The sequence below is a fragment of the Triticum dicoccoides genome, chromosome 3A (genome assembly GCF_002162155.2).
Source record: "Triticum dicoccoides isolate Atlit2015 ecotype Zavitan chromosome 3A, WEW_v2.0, whole genome shotgun sequence".
Taxonomy (NCBI): domain Eukaryota; kingdom Viridiplantae; phylum Streptophyta; class Magnoliopsida; order Poales; family Poaceae; genus Triticum; species Triticum dicoccoides.
The window spans coordinates 8863038-8882811 of NC_041384.1; the positions used below are offsets into that span (position 1 = coordinate 8863038).

The 19774-nt window shown below is 45.8% G+C and overlaps 1 pseudogene; it reads right to left on the bottom strand.

Moving 5' to 3' along the window:
- Positions 1-9513: 9513 nt before the first annotated feature.
- On the bottom strand, positions 9514-19124 carry LOC119266610 (annotated as a pseudogene).
- Positions 19125-19774: the final 650 nt, after the last annotated feature.

Here is a 19774-nt window from a genome sequence, read left to right on the forward strand (position 1 = left end):
GCGGCGCGTCTGGCAAGGTGAGATCTTTTATAGCTGGCGTCGCTAGGGTTTTCTCTCTGTGGGCTGTGGGCTGTGGGCTGTGGCAGAGAGGAGAGAGGGAATGGGTGGCCCTGGTTTGGCCCAATACTCCTCTTTTTTTCTTCATCCCAGTTACGACACCTGACAACATGTGTGTGAATCAATCTGCGCTGGCCCTGGCCCAACATCAGTTCTTCTTCTTCTTCTTCTTCTTCTTCTTCTTCTACGGAATATATGTTAATATCACCAAGGTTGTCTTGGTCTACTGTTATGTTAATGCGACCAAGATGCATGTGTTAATGTCTGTCTGCCTAGATACTTGGCGGGATTTGGAGCTACTTCAACAGTTGAATTTCAATCTTGCCCATTTTGTAAGTGCTTGAAGTTGCGGGTCAGCATTCCAAGCGGCCCCGTTACCATGATCATCTTCGTCGATACCTTCACGGTGTCCTCCTTCAGGATCTCCATCGTCTCCGACTCCATAATGGTCTTCCTCTTCGCTCGACGCTCCTCTTCCTCCTCGGCAGCGGTAGAGTAGTGTGGCGGTTGTGCTGGGCTATGCGGGCGGCGGCGGTGGAGTGGTGTGGCGGTTGTGCTGGGATGTACGGGCGGCAACAACTGGCACACAAGGTGAATAGATGTCTACTATATCTAAATAGTTTGCGTTCCATGTTTTTATTGAAAGATGGTGTCACATTATGTTTAATTTAAAATGTTTTCTCTTTTTATACACATTTTATCAGATGCTTTGTATGTTTAATTGTTTCTAAAACATAAACTAAGAGCATTTTTACATTTGTACTTTAATTAGTTTCAGTTGTTTTTAGCACTTATTGATGCATTTGTTTTAACATGGTTCCCGCAGCAACGCGTCGGGGCATCATCTAGTTCATATAATGTGGCGTCACTACGGTTTTGTCTCGTAGGAGAGGGAATTGGTGGTCATGGGCTAGAAGTGGGCCCATTTTGAACCAAACGTCCTTTTTGTTTCTTTGCTTCATCTCACAAAATCACTAATTGAGGAGTACTTCTTTCAAAAATCACTCCCACCTTTCTAGGTTGCGAGAAGTGGCACACTGTATGTGCGCCACTTGTTGTAACATGTGAGTTTTTTTCCTTTTTTCATACATTCGTTTATTTAAAATGTTTTACCTCTTAAACCACGCGTCCAAATCTCAAATTATTTTCACCGATGGATTCCTGGCGTTGAGGTCTTCAAAATTAGATCCCATGTTCATAGGTTTTGATGAACTTTTTTTTACGAAAAAAACGGAAAAACACGAAGCGCGAGCACATTTTTTTTACCTTTGCAAAAGAGGCACAGTTGTGCCTCTCGTGGAATCAAATCCGTGCCTCACGGAAGCAAAAGAAAAGAAAAACACATTTTTTTTCATTTCCAAGTGACACGGTCGTGCCTCCCGTGAAAGCAAATCCATACCTCTCACAGAAGGGAAAAAACATGTTTTTTCTTGTCTCCGAGAGGCATGGCCGTGCCTCTCATGAAAGGGGGGATGTGTTTTTCCCGTTTACGAGAGGCACGGCCGTGGCTCTTGTGGAAGAAAAAAACACGTTTTTCACAAGAAAAAGAATTTAAATTTTGTTCCGCTAAAAAGCTAAGAAAGACCGATGAAAAAAAAAACGAAAAACCCCTGAAAAAACCGCCTGAAAAGCCGAAAACGCGTACGAAAATATAAAAAAAATCTGGAAGGAGCGCCAGAGCGCAACATGTAGTGGCGGCTGAGATTGCGCCAAGTCCAAGTGATCGTTTGGAAGCTTCTGAAGGTGCCTTCTCAGGGCCGGGAGGGGCAGGGGGGGCGGCCGCCCCGGGCCCCCAAAGTTTAGGGGCCCCTCGCCGGGTATGCGTACATAGGCTATATGTCCAGCGAGGCAGAAGAAAAATGCCGTATCGGGCTGGCCGGCTGGGCCTCACGCAGCATGCAGCACGCACGCATCAGGCCAGCGAGGAGGCACAGCGGCAGCAATTGTTTCTTTCTTTCGTTGTCTCAAAAAAAAGAAGCAATTGTTTCTTTCCTTTTTTTCACGTAAAAGTAGGAGTGATTGATCCCTTCCTATTTCATCTTGCATTGACGCAGCGATTTCTAGCGGCCGCCGAGGCTTCGATTATTCGCGACTGCGTGCTCGACGCTTCTTTCTCCTTTTCTCCCAATCCTAATTTAGATCATCAGTCCATCGCTGCCGATTTCAATTCGCCGGGGCCCCGTCGTAATCCGGCTCTGGTTTGCGTCCATCGGTGATTCAGCCATCCGAGGTATATAACATGTATTCTTAATGCGGTTCTGTAGATGCATAGCCGGCCCAGTGGCACTGTTCAACAATTAATGATTTTTTTTCAGCATTGTGTCATCATATCATCTGGAAGAAAATATGCATCTGCTAGCGATAAAAGGAAAAAGAAAGAAAATACAAGGTATAACACAATATTTTAAGATGTATATATAGAGATGAGGGGTTTTCTGCTAGTTTGATAATTGCCAAAGTTATTACAAATGAAATGAGTGTAGGTCCATTGCTTCCGGTAAGACGTCATGTTACAAGGAAGAAACAATTTGAGGAAAGTGATTGTCGAGAAGAAATTCTAGAATTTGAGAAGGCTGTCCAAGATAATTTTTTTTTCTTTTGGTTGATAGCGATCACTTTTTTGAAGGGTAGATGATAATGAACTTGAAGAGTGGTGCACAAAATTTGCAAAAACTTTCTCTCTTCATAGTTCATGTGATGTTGAGGTATATGATCTTATTTCTGAATTGAAAATTGCGGGATTCACTTTGCCAGATGACCGTAATATATGTTATGGAGATTTCGAGCATGTCAAGAGAAGTTGGTTGTTATCCAGATATCTCCATTGCTTATCGCATCTTATTTACTATACCTGTGACTATCGTATAGGCGGAAGAAGCTTTTTGAAGTTGAAATTATTGAGGAACTATCTGAGGTCACCGATGACCCAAGAGTGGTTATATGGTTTGGCAACATTATGGAATCGAGAAGAAACTATTGGATGATATTGACTACGACCCCATCATAAGTGATTTTGCATCAAGGAATGTTAGAACTATTATTAAAGGTAATATTTATAAAGTATTTGATATGCATACTAGTATTGGATGCATTTAAGTGCTTGATAATACATGTACCTATATGCAATGTTATTGTTAAGATGTCTATATTAAGGGCCCCGACTTTTACTCTCGCCCCGGGCCCCCGAAATCTCAGGACCGGTCCTGTGCCTTCTTCAACTAGTTGCTCCCTTCATCTCCTTTTTACACTTTATAACAATGCGTATCAATGTACGGCCCAACAACATTTATTGTCTCTTTTCTTCTTTTCTTTTTTGTAGTAAAAAGACCCGTAAATCCGGCAGATCGGGCGGCAAACATAACTGTCTTCGCCCATGGGTGGGCCGACCAGTATGTGGCAGCGCGTGCTGCCATTCGCTAGTTCTTTTTTCTATTCATTTTTTCTGTTGTTTTTCGATTTTTTTTCTGGTTCTTTCATGTTTTTTTTGGGTTTTTCCTATCCGTTTTTTTCATTCATTTTCCTTCCCTTTTTCTTTCATTAATACATGGTGTACGAAATTCATTAGAATTTTGATATTCATTTCGAATTTTAAAAACATTTCGAAATTCCAAATTTTGTTCTAGATTAATTTTTTTAACATATTTCAAAAAATTCACGTTTCAAATAAATGTGCATAATTTCAAAAAATGTTCATGTTCTTCAAAAAATTGTTCAAGTTTTAGATAATTTTAATTTGTTTTCCAAATTTGTTCAAATTTTCTTGCTCATCTTCTGCTAGTTTTCCTTTTTCCTTTTTTTTCCAAAATATCAAAAAATGTCCGTGATTTCATAAAACATTTTTACAATTAAAAAATAGTCACTAAATTTGAGAAATGTTTGTATTCTCAAAACAAATATATTTCAAAATATATTCTCGTTTTTTAAAAATGACATATTCAAAAAATGGTGTGTTTTCAAATTTTGTTCATGGTCTAAAAAATGTTCTCTTTTAAGATTTGTTCACAATTTCAAGAAATGCTCATATATTGATTTTTTTTTATATTTTTAGTTTTTTATTAAATTGAAATTTTCATTTATTCAAAATTTGGAATTAGTTCATAATTTAAACTATGTTCGCTTTTGAAAAGAGAAAAGTGTTAACAAATTTCCAAGAAATGGTCGAAAATTTTCAATTTCGTTGGATCTGCCGCTCCGTTAGTTCTTAAATGTTCGTGTGGCCTATTAATCACTAACACTCAGTGTCTCAAGTGGTAAGGAACACCTACTCTCTATCGTGGGGTTGTGAGTGCGATTCAACATTCTTTTTTGGATCGATATCGGGAACCTTCCATCATTTTTTGGCTGTTTTTTGGCTTGTTTCTTAGTGGTTTCTTGTGATGAGTTTTTATAGCCTTTTTTCTTTTTTATTTTCTTTTTTTCGTTCTTATTTTTTCATTAACTATTTTTAGATTTATGAACTTCTTCTAGAGGGAAAAGGCAAACCATGAAGGGGAGAGGGGAGTGAGAAGGCTAAAAAATTTCATCCAAGGCTTCCATATACCTCTGACTTTGCTAGTATCTTGGTACATTATAATTGTTATATAATATTTTATATATCAATTGGATCAACCGACATAACGTCATATCATGTTCGCAGCGAAAAGGAGGCCAAACATGATATTTTCAATAAGCCTCCTGTCTCCTCATTCTGCACGACCTTCATCTCTGTCGTGCCCTTGCGGCAAAGCTCATCGGGCTCAATGCACTTCTTCGGACATTGTGGTGTTGATGACCTTGAGGAGATGGCGTATGACCCCTTCTTCCTTGGTTACGTTCACTTGGCCAAGGACTCGGCCGTTGGCCTTTCCACAATTTGATGAAGGGTGTCGTCCTCCAAATGGATCTCATGCATCAGGATCTGGGATTGGAACCGGTGTTCACATCAGGTGAATATTGTCGTGTAGTTGGCCAAGATGACTAATAATAAATGACCATCAAATCTTTATACATTTTTTTTCTTTTTTAACATCAATGTATCGCTAAATCTTTATACTATTCATTTTTGTTGTTCAACAATATTAACCATATAACTGTGTCGGGGCTACCATAATCCAAACTCCCAAGTTCATTGTAATGCAATTATAAAATATATGTTTACAAATACACCATTCTAAAAGTATAACTTATGAAAGTTATGCTATTTAAAACATAGTTTGGGACATTTTGCTAAACTGAATTCCATCTAAATCTAAGAAGAAAATTAACAACATTGTAATGCTGTTTTGTACCACTTGGATGTACCATATCTTTATATGATTTGTGTCCATTTTAGATTTTGAAATAATCTCAATAGAGGGTTCTACATCAATGTGTATGTTTCATAATTATTATTTCTAACATAATTAGGTGGGGTCCCCTACTTTTAGAGTAAGAAAGTAGGCTTCACAACATTTACATGAAGCGGTCAGGAAAAGGAAAAAGAAAAATACAAAGAATTAGAAAAAAATAACTGCAACAACAAATCGATCAGGGATTCAGCTAGGTCCGACTTCATAGGAAATATATGAACTTGAAGATCACTTTGTAACCAAACCTTACAGCTCAGGGAAGATAGATCTTGGCCTAGAAAATGAAATCACTGCGTTCCTTCTAGATGTTTAAGATCTGTATAAATGACAACTAATGGCTCAAAGATGATCCCCATGACTATGCAAGAAGGCCAGTGCTTGTAGTCGTCGCTAGGTGGTCTACGGATCTAAATGTAATTTTTATTAATTCTAGTGTTCGTTGCACTACCATGATTGAAGATGAATAGATTGGAAATTTTCCCACAAAAAAGAAAAACAATGAGTAGCAAAGCTGCACGACAAGACATTATAACAGAGTAGCACATAAGCATGGGATAAGATTGCATTGGTTGTCTCTAGTTGTGAAGTAAGAGTTGTGGCGGCGGGTCCGGGTGTTGACGATCTAGGAAATGGGTGATCCATTCTGTGATCTTTGGTGGCGCCAGCCTTGCGCATCCTTCGTAGCTTGCCATTAGAATATGAGTTGCACTGTCGTCGACACGTGCAGTTGGTTTATTGGCATGGCGTTTCGTGCGGTTGACCGTGACCTTTGTTGTCTGCACTTTGTGGGCGGTTTTTGGTAGGAGTCGGAGTCGCTTGCTCGATAAAAATGATGACAATGACGTCAATGTGCAACCTCGACCGTGTTTTTTAGTTCGAAGGACAATGTTTTTTCACATATATGTGTTGTGCGTCTGATTAGTGGGTTCCCATGGTTTTCACCAGTTTTCTGTTAAGTAAGTGGGCAACTCTCCCTTATACTTCATTAATTAAGTATTTTTCTTTGTTTAACAAAGTTTAGTGGTTAGTCTCCCAATTCCTGCAAAACAAAAGATAGCCCCTCCGTATCAAGATATAAGACATTTTATTGACTTGAACAAGTACGTTCAACTCTCTGGACTTGACTGTAGACAAGTACGGCCACTATAACAATTGAACTTCAAGAATGTTGAGTGTAGCGGACTCAGCTTTCGTGCAACAATGGATCTGCCACATACCCAAAGCACGCGGGCATGCATCTCTACATCACACCAAACATTTCACATGACAACAAAGAGATAACGATTCCTACCCCATCACAAACAATGTTGGTCGTCATCCCAATCATCCTCGAAACAAGGAATGAGGAAGGAATATGCGTCATCAAACAGATGAACACTACCACCAAAACGGCTCAAATAATGCTCACAAACACGTAGTTACGACTTCAGCCATTGTGACTATACCGACATCAAACTTCAAACAAACCAAACAATGTTCTCACCATGTCATCCATAAGTTACTACAAAATACAAAATAGCCATGCCTTTTGCCTCCAAGCTCTAAAATGTAACGAGACACCAGGTGTCTAACTACACGAAACAACAAATATGCTGCACTTAAAAGAATATATGAAAAATAAACACAATACATAAAAACTAATTGTCGGAATAACTATAATCCAACACATAAACACACATCACATGAAAACTAAAAAAGGGGTGGCAGGCGGTTCTGCCACACAACTATAATCCAACAAAGGCTCATTAGCAGACTCGTGGAGAAATATCATGACGCGACCATCAAATTCAGACATTTGTTTTAAAGAACGTTTTTTCTCTAGAAACACGAAGTACAATGTAGATACACACATGCACGCACACTGCCACCTCACACACATATTCACACAATGCCTACTAAAACAGAGCCATGGAGTTTCAAAATTCAAGAAGTTACCACAGTCGTCTTGCTATTGATGGGAACGCCCACAAGTTTGATCTTTGGTGGGCTAAAATTTAAGTTTATTATAAATTTTTGTTGTTAATGTCTTTTTATTTTTTTACAGACTTAGCAAATATATATAGTTAAAACAATGCGATGATGTTCTATATTTTCTTACATATACTATGATTTTAACACTAGTAGTTTTGTATAACAATTGTTTTCATACAATCAGCTTACAAGGGTCAACTTTTTTTTTGAGAAATACTTGCAAGGGACAAAGTGGGAGCAACTAGTTAATGAGTGCTCCTTCGGGAGCCTCACAACGATCAGCGCCACTTGGCGCGCTCCCAGCCGCCCGCCATGTGTTGTGCTCTGGGCGCTCCCTCTGGATTTAGGTTTTTTTTCACACATGTTTTTGGCTTTTTAACCGTTTCTTTTTGGTTCTTCTCGACGTTTCGGTTTTCCACCGGTCTTTCTTAACTTTTGAACAAAAAAATTTGCGCGAAAAAACACGTTTTCTTATTTTTTTTTCTTTCGCGAGAGGCACGGTTTTGTTTCCGCGAGAGTCACGGACGTGCCTCTCGGAAACGGAAAAAAACACGTTTTCTATTTTTTTCCTTCCGCGAGAGTCATGATTTTGCTTTCGTGAGAGGCACGGTTGTGCTTTCGCGAGAGTCACGATTTTGCTTCCGCGCGAGGCACGGTTGTGCTTTCACGAGAGTCACGATTTTGCTTTCGCGCGAGGCACAGTTGTGCTTTCGCGAGAGTCACGGCCGTGCCTCACGGAAACGAAAAAAAACACATTTTCTGTTTTTTTTCTTTCGCGAGAGTCACGATTTTGCTTCCGTGAGAGGCACGATTGTGCTTTCACGAGAGTCACGGCCGTGCCTCTCGGAAACGGAAAAAAAAACGTGTTTTTTTTTCGGGAGAGGCATGATTTTGCTTCCGCGAGAGGCACGGTTGTGCGACCGTGCCTCTCGGAAACGAAAAAAAACCCGCGTTTTCTCTTCCTTTTTTTCTTCCGCGAGAGGCACGGACGTGCCTCTAGGAAACGGAAAAAAATGCGTTTTCTCTTCTATTTTTTCTTCCGCGAGAGGTACGGTTTTGTTTCCGCGAGAGGCACGGTTGTGACTTCATGAGAGGCACGGGCGTGCCTCTTTTAAAAAGGGAAAAAACCCGTGCTCCCGGTTCGTATTTTCGTATGATTTTCTTCGTGAAAAAAAATCGTCAAAACCTATCAACATGGGATCTCTTTTGAAGATCTCGACGCGAGGAATCCAACGGTGAAAACGGTTCGAGATTTGGACACACGGTTTAAGAGATAAAACATTTTGAATAAACAAATCTACAAAAAAAAACTTCACTTGTCGCAACCTGGGAGGGTGGGAGTGATCTTTGTGAGTAGTCCTCAATCAGTGATTTTGGGGGCAAACTGTTGTCAAACCAAAAGTCATCATACAAATGGATAACGCAAACAGAATACCAGATCAGGCCGGCCTGGCCCATCAATCTGTCCAGCCTAGCCCATACAAGGCACCCCTACATTCAACAAGCGAGGAAGCAGAGTGGGTGCAAAGGGAGTGATGGGGAGCCGGAAGAGATCACCGCCGCCGCCGCGTCGACAGCATCGGTGGTCGCCGGGAGCTCTGCTTCCACTTCCGTTGAGGTACGTACGCTCCATCAACTTTTATTCCCTCCGCCCTGGCCAGTCCCCTGAACTGGATGCTCTCCTATAGTCCTATCACGCAAGAGCCCTAGAACTGGGGAGAAAAACCAGAGACCCAACCATGTGGTTCTGAACGAGATATCTCACAGCTCCTCAGCTAGGGCCTAAGTAACTGACTGTTGTTGATCTGAATCCCATTGGATTGACCCTTAGTTCTGCAATGTTAATTTTGGTGTTTCTCGCCGAATGCACATTCCAATGTGATGGAAACCCCTGTTGTGTGGCTACGCTTTTTTTGTTTTGTTTCTTCCGATGAGATTGCGGCACCCGTCTCTTTGAAGTAATCATCGATGTTTTTGCCAAAAAAATTAATTATCGATGATGGTCAGCGCTAGTGTAGTCTGCAAAATTTCCATCTTACAAATGACTTGCTGATCATCTGTTGTGTCACTAGCTGTTATTTTTATGTTACTGTTTACTGCATATCTTGTGCCTGCAGCCCTTCTCTTTCAGAAACCATGCATGTACTCGTTCGCCGAACTAATGCATTGCCTTGATTAAAGAAACAACTAGTTGAACAATAAGAGGAACAATAGGTTTACATGACAAGAAACACCACCACCACATTCAAGAACGACGATAGGGATAATTCACGCACCATAACTACTTCTTGAACAGTTCTGATGAAAACATGTGCAGCAGCAACATCTTGACTAAGATAACAAAACGGACAAACAAATTAACCCACCAAGACCAACTCGTGTGCAGGAAGAACAGAGGAGAGAGGGATCAACTGTATCTCACTACAACCGTGAATGGGAACAGACTGGAGTTGCTGCGCCTATCACTCTCAGCTTTTAGCTCCTTCGCTGCATGGATCAGTGAAGTGTTATTACCTCTGCCACTGAGCCGCACTTGTTTAAGGTTTGTCAAGTGCTCGACGCCAACAATGCTCTTGTGCCAGCGTCCGAAGTCCACTTCAAGTACTTCAACCTTTGTCATGGAGTCTTTCTCAAAACTGAACACCTTGGGAGTTTGAGCAGCAAGGGCCACTCTCATGTTCTTGAGCATCGGAAACTTGTGGGCACTGCGTGCAACCAGATCTTCACCAGCGTAAAAATACATCTGAAACAAGATGCTATTCAGGATGGGAGCCTTACAAATGACCTCAAATGGTTGGTCTCCAAGAAGGTTGGTGCTTGAAATTGTGAACTCGGCGAGAAATGCGAGTGAGCCCACCCAGTTTGGAATCCGAGAAATATATCCACCAAATCTAAGGTACCGCAGAAGCTGCGGTGGTGTCTCGAGATCTATGATATAGTCCATGTCATCTCTGTGGATATCTACCTTCTCTCCCACGTCCAGCCACCGAAGTGATGGTGTCTTACTTAGGGAGCGCTTAAGCTCTTGTCTAATGTCACTGTCCAGCTTGGACCTGGAGTTACTGTCGAGATAGACAAATATCCGTTCCAACTGTTGTAGATTACCGATCTCTTTGGCAACCTCAACACTTCTGACAACTACTCTACTCAGCTCACGCAGAGCCTTCATTTTTGAGATCCCTTCGGGCAATGTCCATAGGGTCAACCAGTGTTCCCTGTGGGAGAACATCAATCTCTCAAGTTTGGTCAGCTTTATCAGACTGTTTGGAAGCGTCTCGAGGAGCGTATCATCGACATCAAGTGTTTGCAAATGCTCTAGGTTGCAGACTTCAGGAGGCAATAAACTGATATCCGTACCCCTCAAGCTCAAGAATTTAAGAAGGTACATCTTGCAAATGTACCTCAAATGCTTGTTCAATAGGTCCTTGCAATCTTCCAGATCAAGTACTCTCAGCAGTTTGAACTTTCCTAGTTGATCAAGTAGCAACTTGTGGCCTTCGTACTGAAATGTGGTCAATGATCGAACATGCTGCACGTTCATCCCCTCAATAATGTTCACCATACCTCTCCCCGTTGCTGTTCTCTCGGATTGAGAGTATTTCCCCCCATTTTCTGAATCATGGACGGAAAGGCGGCGGACAATATCATATGACATCCCTTCATACTGAACCCCTACCAAGCTAACAAAGTTAGCCTCCAGGGATTTGGACACCATGACCTCAAGCATCATGTCGTGCACCCGACACACATCCACCCTATTATAGTATGTGACTATACAGCCGGCTTGGTCAATCATACTCCTATTCACTAGCTCATTGAAGTAGGCCTCTGCAGTCTCCATCAAAGTAAGCCCCCGCTTCTCAGGTATCAATCCTTCGGCAATCCATCTTCTCAGGAGCCGATCCTTGCTGATCTGGTAATCCTCTGGAAAAATGCAGAGGTACATCATGCAACGCTTGAGGTCATGAGGCAGGTAGTTGAAGCTAAGTGTAATGATTTTCCTCATTCCCACAAGGGTTGGGTTGCTCTCCATCTGTGCACCAATTGATCTACAAATTGTTTCCCTCATATGGCTGCTCTCTGGAGAGGAATAGCTTGCCAAAAGGCTTCCAATGCTAACAATGGCCAACGGTAGTCCATTGCATTTCTTCAAAATATTATCCATTGCAGCTTTCAGCTCACCTGGGCAAGAGGTACTCTTGGGGCCAAATGCTCTCCTAATAAACAACTTCTCGGAGTCTTCCAAATTGAGCGGCTTGATACTGTAGTATTTATCTACACTACCTCCACTGCATTCTTTTGCCACACTATCTATCCGAGTGGTCACAATGATTCTGCTGCCACATGTGGTTTTTGGCAATTTGGACAGAATTGCAGCCCACGCTGCTATTGTCCATACATCATCAATCACAATAAGGTACCTGGTTTCATCATGGATATTACAAGTTATGAGCAATATAGCTAGCTCTTTAAAAAATATTGCATTTTAGTGAATGTTAAGTCTGTAACTTTGACCACTACTTTGTACAACATTATTCAGTTCAATGATGTGAAACAGAACAAAACTATATTTTTTCTAAACTTTCTACATAAATAAAACAGCCGTTGAGATTTGATGCATCTACTTTGTCCATGGGAAAATGGACTAAATGCGAGTAGGGAGAGAGTGCCAAATATTGCAAGTGGATCACATGTGTGACGTTGAAAGAATACAAGTGAAGAGATAGTAAACACAAAGGTCAAATCTTACACTTAGTGCACATTTCTTTCGGAATATTAATCTTATAGAGTAGAAAATAAACCTTTTTCGGATGTAGCGATGAAGTATCAACATGAATATGTACAACTAGTAGTTTCCATCGAAATATCTGGTAACCGGTCGGTTACTGCATTTTTCGGCCGGAATTACAAACATTGTCAACTACTGAAGATCAAGTCATCTTCTTACTTTTTTTTTTGAATGGTCATCTTCTTACTTTTGAGAAAAAAAGAAAAAGAAAATCCTATGAAAGCACGAAAAGAAATAATCATGTAGCTCCACAACAAGGCTGCATTTTGCATTGTGATGTATTATTGTAATCTTTTTTGCCCAACCAGCTTTTGCCTATTATGTTGTGTCTTTGACACTTTGTCCTACTTCTGCCTATTTTATCCTAATTTACCACCAATTTTCCACAATAGATTGTGAAATAAGGACATCACACACATTTTATCAAACACAAATTGAGCCTAAATCAAAATAAATTTGAAAACTTCTAACTAGTTTGATGGGTCAAATCAAAATAAGGACATCCACTCTGTGTATGTGTAGGTAATACCTTTTGTCCTTGAGTTGTTCCTTGAGCGTGCTGGTGAGCTTCTCCACATCCATTCCGTCAATGTCACCCACGGAATCCTGTTTCTCTTCTTCCTCGGTGACTTTCTCATTCTTTGACTTGACGGTGACAATCTGCTCAAGAACGCGCTTCAGCAGTGCCCGCAGGTCGTTCCCGCCGTCGAACGCCTGAGACACGGACACTTGCGCTTGGCGGTCGAACTTGGCCTCCAGCTGCCGGCAAACTTCCATGGCTAGCGTGGTCTTGCCTAGCCCTCCGAACCCCGCAATGGAGAAAACCTGGAGCTTGTCATCTTTCTCTTTCTCCATCATGGCGACCAGGGTCTTGGCCTGCTCCTGGATGCCGACGAACTGATCAGGGTCGTCGGTGTCGGTGTTAGACTGTATTTACATGTGTATATTGTAACGTTGTATACCACCTCATTATATATATGTGATAGGCCACCCCTAGAGGGTTGTACCGGTTCCCCCCAAAGCCTATTGTCTTACATGGTATCACGCTAGGTTACGTCCGCTTCCGCCTAAAAACCCTAAACCGCCGCCGCCGCCGCCGCCGCCACCGCCGCCGCCGCCGCCGTCGCCCGACTGCTATGACGTCCGCCGCTGCGTCCGGCTCCACCGCCACCGGTTTTCTGCCGGCCTCCCTCGCGGCACTTCTCTCGAGGCTGCTGGATGCCGCCTCCCTTCAGGCGCCGATCGGGACACGGAGCGTCGGCTCCCTCTTCGCGCTCCCGCCGGCTGCTACTTCGCCCGGGCAGGCGCTTGTGGCTCACACCACCGCCGCCCCGTCAACCGCGGCTGTCGCACCCTCGGCCACTGCGCCGCTGGTGGCAGAGGACGTCGCGCTGGCAGGCTTCGCGGCGTCAACCGCGGCCATCGCGCCCTCTGTCACCGCGCCGGCTGCCCCTCCGACTGTCTCCACGGTGTTCTCACCTCAGCCAGTCTCCTCGATGGGATCGCAGCCGCCACCGCCGTTTCACTTCGGCCATCTCATCACCATCAAGTTGTCGTCGGACAATTACATCTTCTGGCGCGCGCAGGTTCTTCCGCTTCTTGGGAGTCACTACCTGCTTGGCTATGTCGACGGCTCTCTCCCTTGCCCTCCTGCGCTGGTTGACAGCGTGCATGGTCCGGTCTATAATCCGGCTCACCGTGTCTGGACAGGGCAGGATCAGGCGAACCTCTCCTCCATCCAGGGGTCGCTCTCTCCGGCCGTTGCTGGGCTTGTTGTCTTCGCCAAGACGTCCCACGAGGCATGGACTATTCTTGAGCGCTCGTTTGCGGCACAGTCGCAGGCTCATGTATCTGGGCTCCGTCGCCAACTTGGGGAGTGTCAGAAGCTTGACTCCACCGCCACTGAGTTCTACAACAAAGTCAAGAGTCTCGCCGACACGCTGGCCTCCATTGGACAGCCCCTCACCGACTCCGAGTTCAACTCGTTTATTGTCAATGGTCTTGATGAGGAGTATGACGCCCTAGTCGAGATCATCAATGAGAGGGGCAACTCCACGCCCATGCCAGCACACGAGGTCTTTTTCACGCCTCCTGCTTACTGAGCAACGAGTCGAGACGCGCCGATCCAGGGGCAACGGCGCCCTCTCGGCAAACGCCGCCACCAAGGGTGGTCGCTCCTCTGCTTCATCCAGGGCTCCTTCGGGGCAGTCACCACCACCCGCCTCGGCCCCTCCTCCTACTGCGACGCTACCAGGGGCTGGCAGTCCCCGTGTGTGCCAGCTTTGTGGTCGCGATGGGCACTGGGCCTCGAAGTGTCACAAGCGCTTCCAGCGGGGTTTTCTTGGTCTTGGCAATGACGGGAAGGATACACGCAACTTTGCTCGCCAGGTCGCCATGGCTGATCGTCCGCCGCCGCAGAACCCACAGGGACACACTCAGTCCTACTCCATTGATCCCCACTGGTACATGGACTCTGGGGCGACAGAGCACCTGACCAGTGAGATGGGGAAGCTTCACACTCGTGAACCCTACCATGGCTCCGACAAGATCCACATCGCCAATGGAGCAGGTATGCACATCTCTCATATTGGTCAAGCATCACTTCTCACTAGACATGCCAATAGGAGTCTTCAACTTCGCAATGTTCTTCGAGTTCCATCTGTGACACGTAATCTTCTTTCAGTTCCTAAACTCACTCGTGATAATAATGTGCTTTGTGAATTTCATCATTTTGATCTTTTTATTAAGGATCGGGGCACGAGGGACATTCTTCTTAGTGGGCGGCTCTGCCAAGGTCTCTATCGTCTGGAGCATCCTGGCGTCGCTCGCGTCTTCAGTGGAGTTCGGGTATCTCCGTCACAGTGGCATGCTCGTCTTGGTCACCCGGCCACACCTATTGTCCGGCATGTTTTGCGTCGTCATGAGCTTCCTAGTGTGTCTAGTAATAAAGATGTAGCAGTGTGTGATGCTTGTCAGCAGGGGAAGAGTCATCAACTTCCTTTTTCGGAGTCCAGTCGTGAGGTGAAACATCCTTTAGAACTTGTGTTTTCAGATGTATGGGGTCCTGCTCAGACTTCTGTTAGTGGTCATAATTATTATATCAGTTTTGTTGATGCTTACAACCGCTTTACCTGGCTTTATCTTATCAAACGTAAATCTGATGTGTTTGACATTTTTGTTCAGTTCCAAAAACATGTTGAACGCCTTCTCAAGCACAAAATTGTTCATGTTCAGTCGGACTGGGGTGGCGAGTATCGCAACCTCAACTCCTTCTTTCAGTCGCTTGGGATCACTCACCGTTTAGCATGTCCACATACACATCAGCAGAATGGTTCAGTAGAACGTAAGCATCGTCACATTGTTGAAGCTGGTCTGACTCTTTTGGCCCATGCATCTGTTCCGTTTCGTTTTTGGAGTGATGCTTTCACCACTGCATGTTTTCTCATCAATCGTACTCCCACTCGTGTTTTGAATATGAAGACTCCCATTGAAATTCTCCTTAATGAACAACCGGACTACACCTTTCTCAAGGTGTTTGGGTGTGCTTGCTGGCCCCATCTCCGTCCATATAACAAGCGTAAGCTCGAGTTTCGTTCCAAGAAGTGTGTTTTTCTTGGTTATAGCTCTCTTCATAAAGGATACAAATGTCTTCATGTTCCCACTAATCGTGTCTACATCTCTCGGGATGTTGTGTTTGATGAGCATGTTTTTCCCTTTGCCAAACTCCCTGTGTCCACTACCGAGCCACCTGTCATGCATTCATCCTCTGTTGCTTCTGACCAATTTGATGATGTTGCATATTCTCCTCTATTGTTGCCTAACCATGGTGCAGGCACTGGTCGTGGAGCTCGTTTAGAGATTCTGGAAGCGCCATCTTCCTCTTCGTCGCCATCGCCTTCATCCTCGGCACCTTCTGTTGTGCATGAGGAGCACATGGCGCCCCTGCATGGCCTCGGTTTCCGTGCTCATGCACGGCCGATCGACGTCCTGGCCCGGTCGCCTCTGGCTTCTGGGCCGCCTTCGCCATCGTCGCGCCCTGCAACCCCGCCGACTGGGCCGGCCTCCTCGGTCCCCGTCTCGCCCAGGGCGTCGGGGCAGTCATCACCAGGCCTGGCCTCGCCCGCCCCTGCCTCGCCCAGGGTGTCTGGGCCCTTCTCACCAGGGCCGGCCTCGCCTGCTCTCGCCTCGCCAAGGCCGTCTGGGCCGGTGTCACCGGAGCTGGCCTCGCCCACCCTCGGTTCGCCCATGGCCTCTGAGCCCCTGTCGTCGGGCCAGTCTTCGCCATGCAGCCCGGAGTCGTCTGTCCCGAGCTCGCCTGAGGTGATTCCTGCATCTCCGGCGACCGTCACGTCTCCGTCACCTTCGCCTCCGCCGGCTCCTGCTGCTGCTCTACGTCCACATACGCGCAGTCGGAGTGGCATTTTTCAGCCTAAGCAACGTCACGCTGGCACAGTTGCTTGGTTAGCGGCGTGCATGTCTGCTGCTCTCGCAGATCCATCCTCTGAGCCACGCACGTATCAAGCTGCTATGCGCATTCCTCATTGGAGAGAGGCCATGGAGCAGGAGTATCAAGCGCTTCTTCGCAATCAGACATGGACTCTTGTTCCTCCACAATCACGGGTAAATGTCATTGATTCCAAATGGGTTTTCAAAGTGAAGAAGCATTCTGATGGGTCCATTGAGCGCTATAAGGCTCGTCTGGTTGCTCGTGGTTTTCGACAGCATTTTGGACTTGACTATGAAGACACCTTCAGTCCAGTGGTCAAGCCTACTACCATCAGACTTCTTCTCTCTCTGGCTGTTACTCGAGGTTGGTTTCTTCGTCAGCTTGATGTTCAAAATGCTTTTCTTCATGGTGTCTTGGCGGAGGAGGTTTACATGCGCCAGCCTCCGGGTTTCTCTGATCCGGATCGCCCTGATCATCTCTGTCGTCTGTCCAAGGCAATTTATGGTCTGAAGCAGGCTCCTCGTGCTTGGCATGCTCGTCTTGCAATGGCTCTTCGTGCTCATGGTTTTGCATCATCAACTGCTGACTCCTCATTGTTTCTTCTTCAAAGGCCTGAGGTTACTATGTACTTGTTGGTCTATGTCGATGATATCATTTTGGTCAGCTCCTCTCAGTCGGCTGCTACTACGCTTGTTCGCTCACTTGGTGCTGATTTTGCGGTCAAGGACCTTGGGAAGCTTCATTACTTTCTTGGTGTGGAGGTTACTTCTCGTGCTGCTGGCCTTGTTATGACGCAGAAGAAGTACTCTCTGGATTTGTTGCAGCGAGCTGGGATGCTTAAGTGCAAACCGACGACTACACCCATGTCTACCACTGATAAGCTCAATGCTGTTGATGGTATGCTTCTTTCTTCTTCTGATGCGACCGAGTACCGGAGTATTGTTGGTGGGCTCCAGTACTTGACGATCACGCGACCAGACATTTCCTATGATGTTAACCGAGTCTGCCAGTATCTGCAGTCACCCCGTGACACTCATTGGTCTGCTGTTAAGCGGATTTTGCGCTATATTCGTTTCACGGTGGCTCATGGTTTGCATATTCGGCCGTCTGACTCTGGTTGTCTTTCAGCATATTCTGATGCAGACTGGGCTGGCAATCCGGATGACAGGCGATCCACGGGGGGTTATGATGTCTTCTTTGGCTCTAACCTGATTGCCTGGAGTGCTCGGAAACAGGCTACTGTCTCGCGTAGCAGTACTGAGGCTGAGTATAAGGCTGTGGCCAATGCCACATCAGAGATTATCTGGGTACAGTCCTTGCTTCAGGAGTTAAGTATAGCCCAATCACAGCCTCCGGTTCTTTGCTGTGATAACATCGGTGCTACATACCTTTCTGCAAATCCGGTATTCCATGCCCGAACGAAACACATTGAAGTTGACTATCACTTTGTGCGTGAACGTGTCTCTCAGAAGCAACTACAGATCAAGTTTATTTCTTCCAAGGATCAACTTGCTGACATCGTCACCAAGCCATTGCCTTTGCCACAGTTTGAGACTTGCAGGCGCAATCTTACCTTTCTAGATTCATTAGAAAGTGGCTAAGATTGAGGGAGGGTGTTAGACTGTATTTACATGTGTATATTGTAACGTTGTATACCACCTCATTATATATATATGTGATAGGCCACCCCTAGAGGGTTGTGCCGGTTCCCCCCAAAGCCTATTGTCTTACAGTCGGGAGGGCGAAGGGCCTGGGCCGACTCCGCCCACACCGCCGGCACAGGGGCAAAAGAGGCCGAGGGGCGTAGTGCCTGGCAGCTAGCGCTGTAGCGAGCATGACGCTCGCTGATGGCGATGGCTCGGGCGCGCAGGGTCTTGATGCTGCCGGCGAGGAGACGGCAGAGGGAAAAGAGTCGCGAGCAGGCGCTTGGACCTGACGAGGAAGCCGTCGCTCGGGCGGCGCTTGATGCGGAGTATGTAAAGGTCGACGCGGTCGTCGGCGTTGTAGGCCAGCTCGCGCACCTGCTTCATCCACTCCCGGATGAAGTGGTCCACGGCGCCGTCCTCGGTCTCGGACTGCATCCGGAGGACGGCGTTCATGGTGGCCAGCTCGTCCCTCTGCTCGCCGACCTCGCTGCCCACGGCGCGGAGCAGCCAGAACTCGTTGGCCATCAGCTGCCCAACATTGCTCACAAGGGACTGCGTCGCGCGCTCCATTGTTCCTGACTCTCCCTCTCCGCTCCGCTACTCTGTGGATTGAGATCGAGTTTTGTGCTGCCTACTCCATTGCTCGGCGCAGTCGCAGCAACGCTTATTGTTGTGTACTGTACACACTACCGCTGGGCGCACAGCTACGGCTGAATGCATTCATATCCAACCAAAACGGTGGGGACCTCCATGAGGACTATTTACTCTATCTTAGGTTTCTCTCTCCTGTGAAACGGGAGCCTTATTAGAGCATCTCTAGCAGGCCCTTAAGCCGTGATTTTCAGCTCGCGGAAAATGCATTTTAAGGGTTGGTTTGAGCTGCGACCGAATAGATCCCCTCATATTAAAATTGTAAAATTGAATATTCGCTTTGCCCTCTTCTTTAGCCCGACCGCGCTGTCTGTCCTTGTTGCGCAGGTCCGCGTGCTCACGCTCGCTCGCCTGCGCCGTGCTTCTCAGATTGCTCGCCCACTTGCACGCGCTCGCATGTGCAGCTGCAGCTCGCCACCGGCGTGTTGCACTGCTCGCACGTGCCCGCCGGCCGCACGCATGCCGCCGCTCGCCCGCGCCGCCGAGAGAAATTGGACTCTGCTTTTATTTGCGCGTGAACTATGTTTTAAAGTTCGAATTTGAACTCATTTGTCAAAATCGCTGTCATATTCACTAATTGGGGATTTTCGGTTTGCCGGTCGACGCGCCGGTGCCCGAGCAGACCTCGTAAAGCCTACCCGTAAAAAAGCATCTTCTGCGAATATCCTTTTATACGAGTCCGTTCGCGGGGTCTGACTTTGCGGCCGCCCGCGCCGGCCTGCAAAGCTGTTTTTTCGCGAACTGCAAACGCGTTTTGCGGGTCCGCGTTATACGGGTCTGCTAGAGATGCTCTTAGGAACCTAGTTTCATTCACTCTTACAGGCTACAGCAGCAGAAGCACGTGAGATAGAAGCTGTAGCATGTAGTACAGCAGTTAATGGATAGC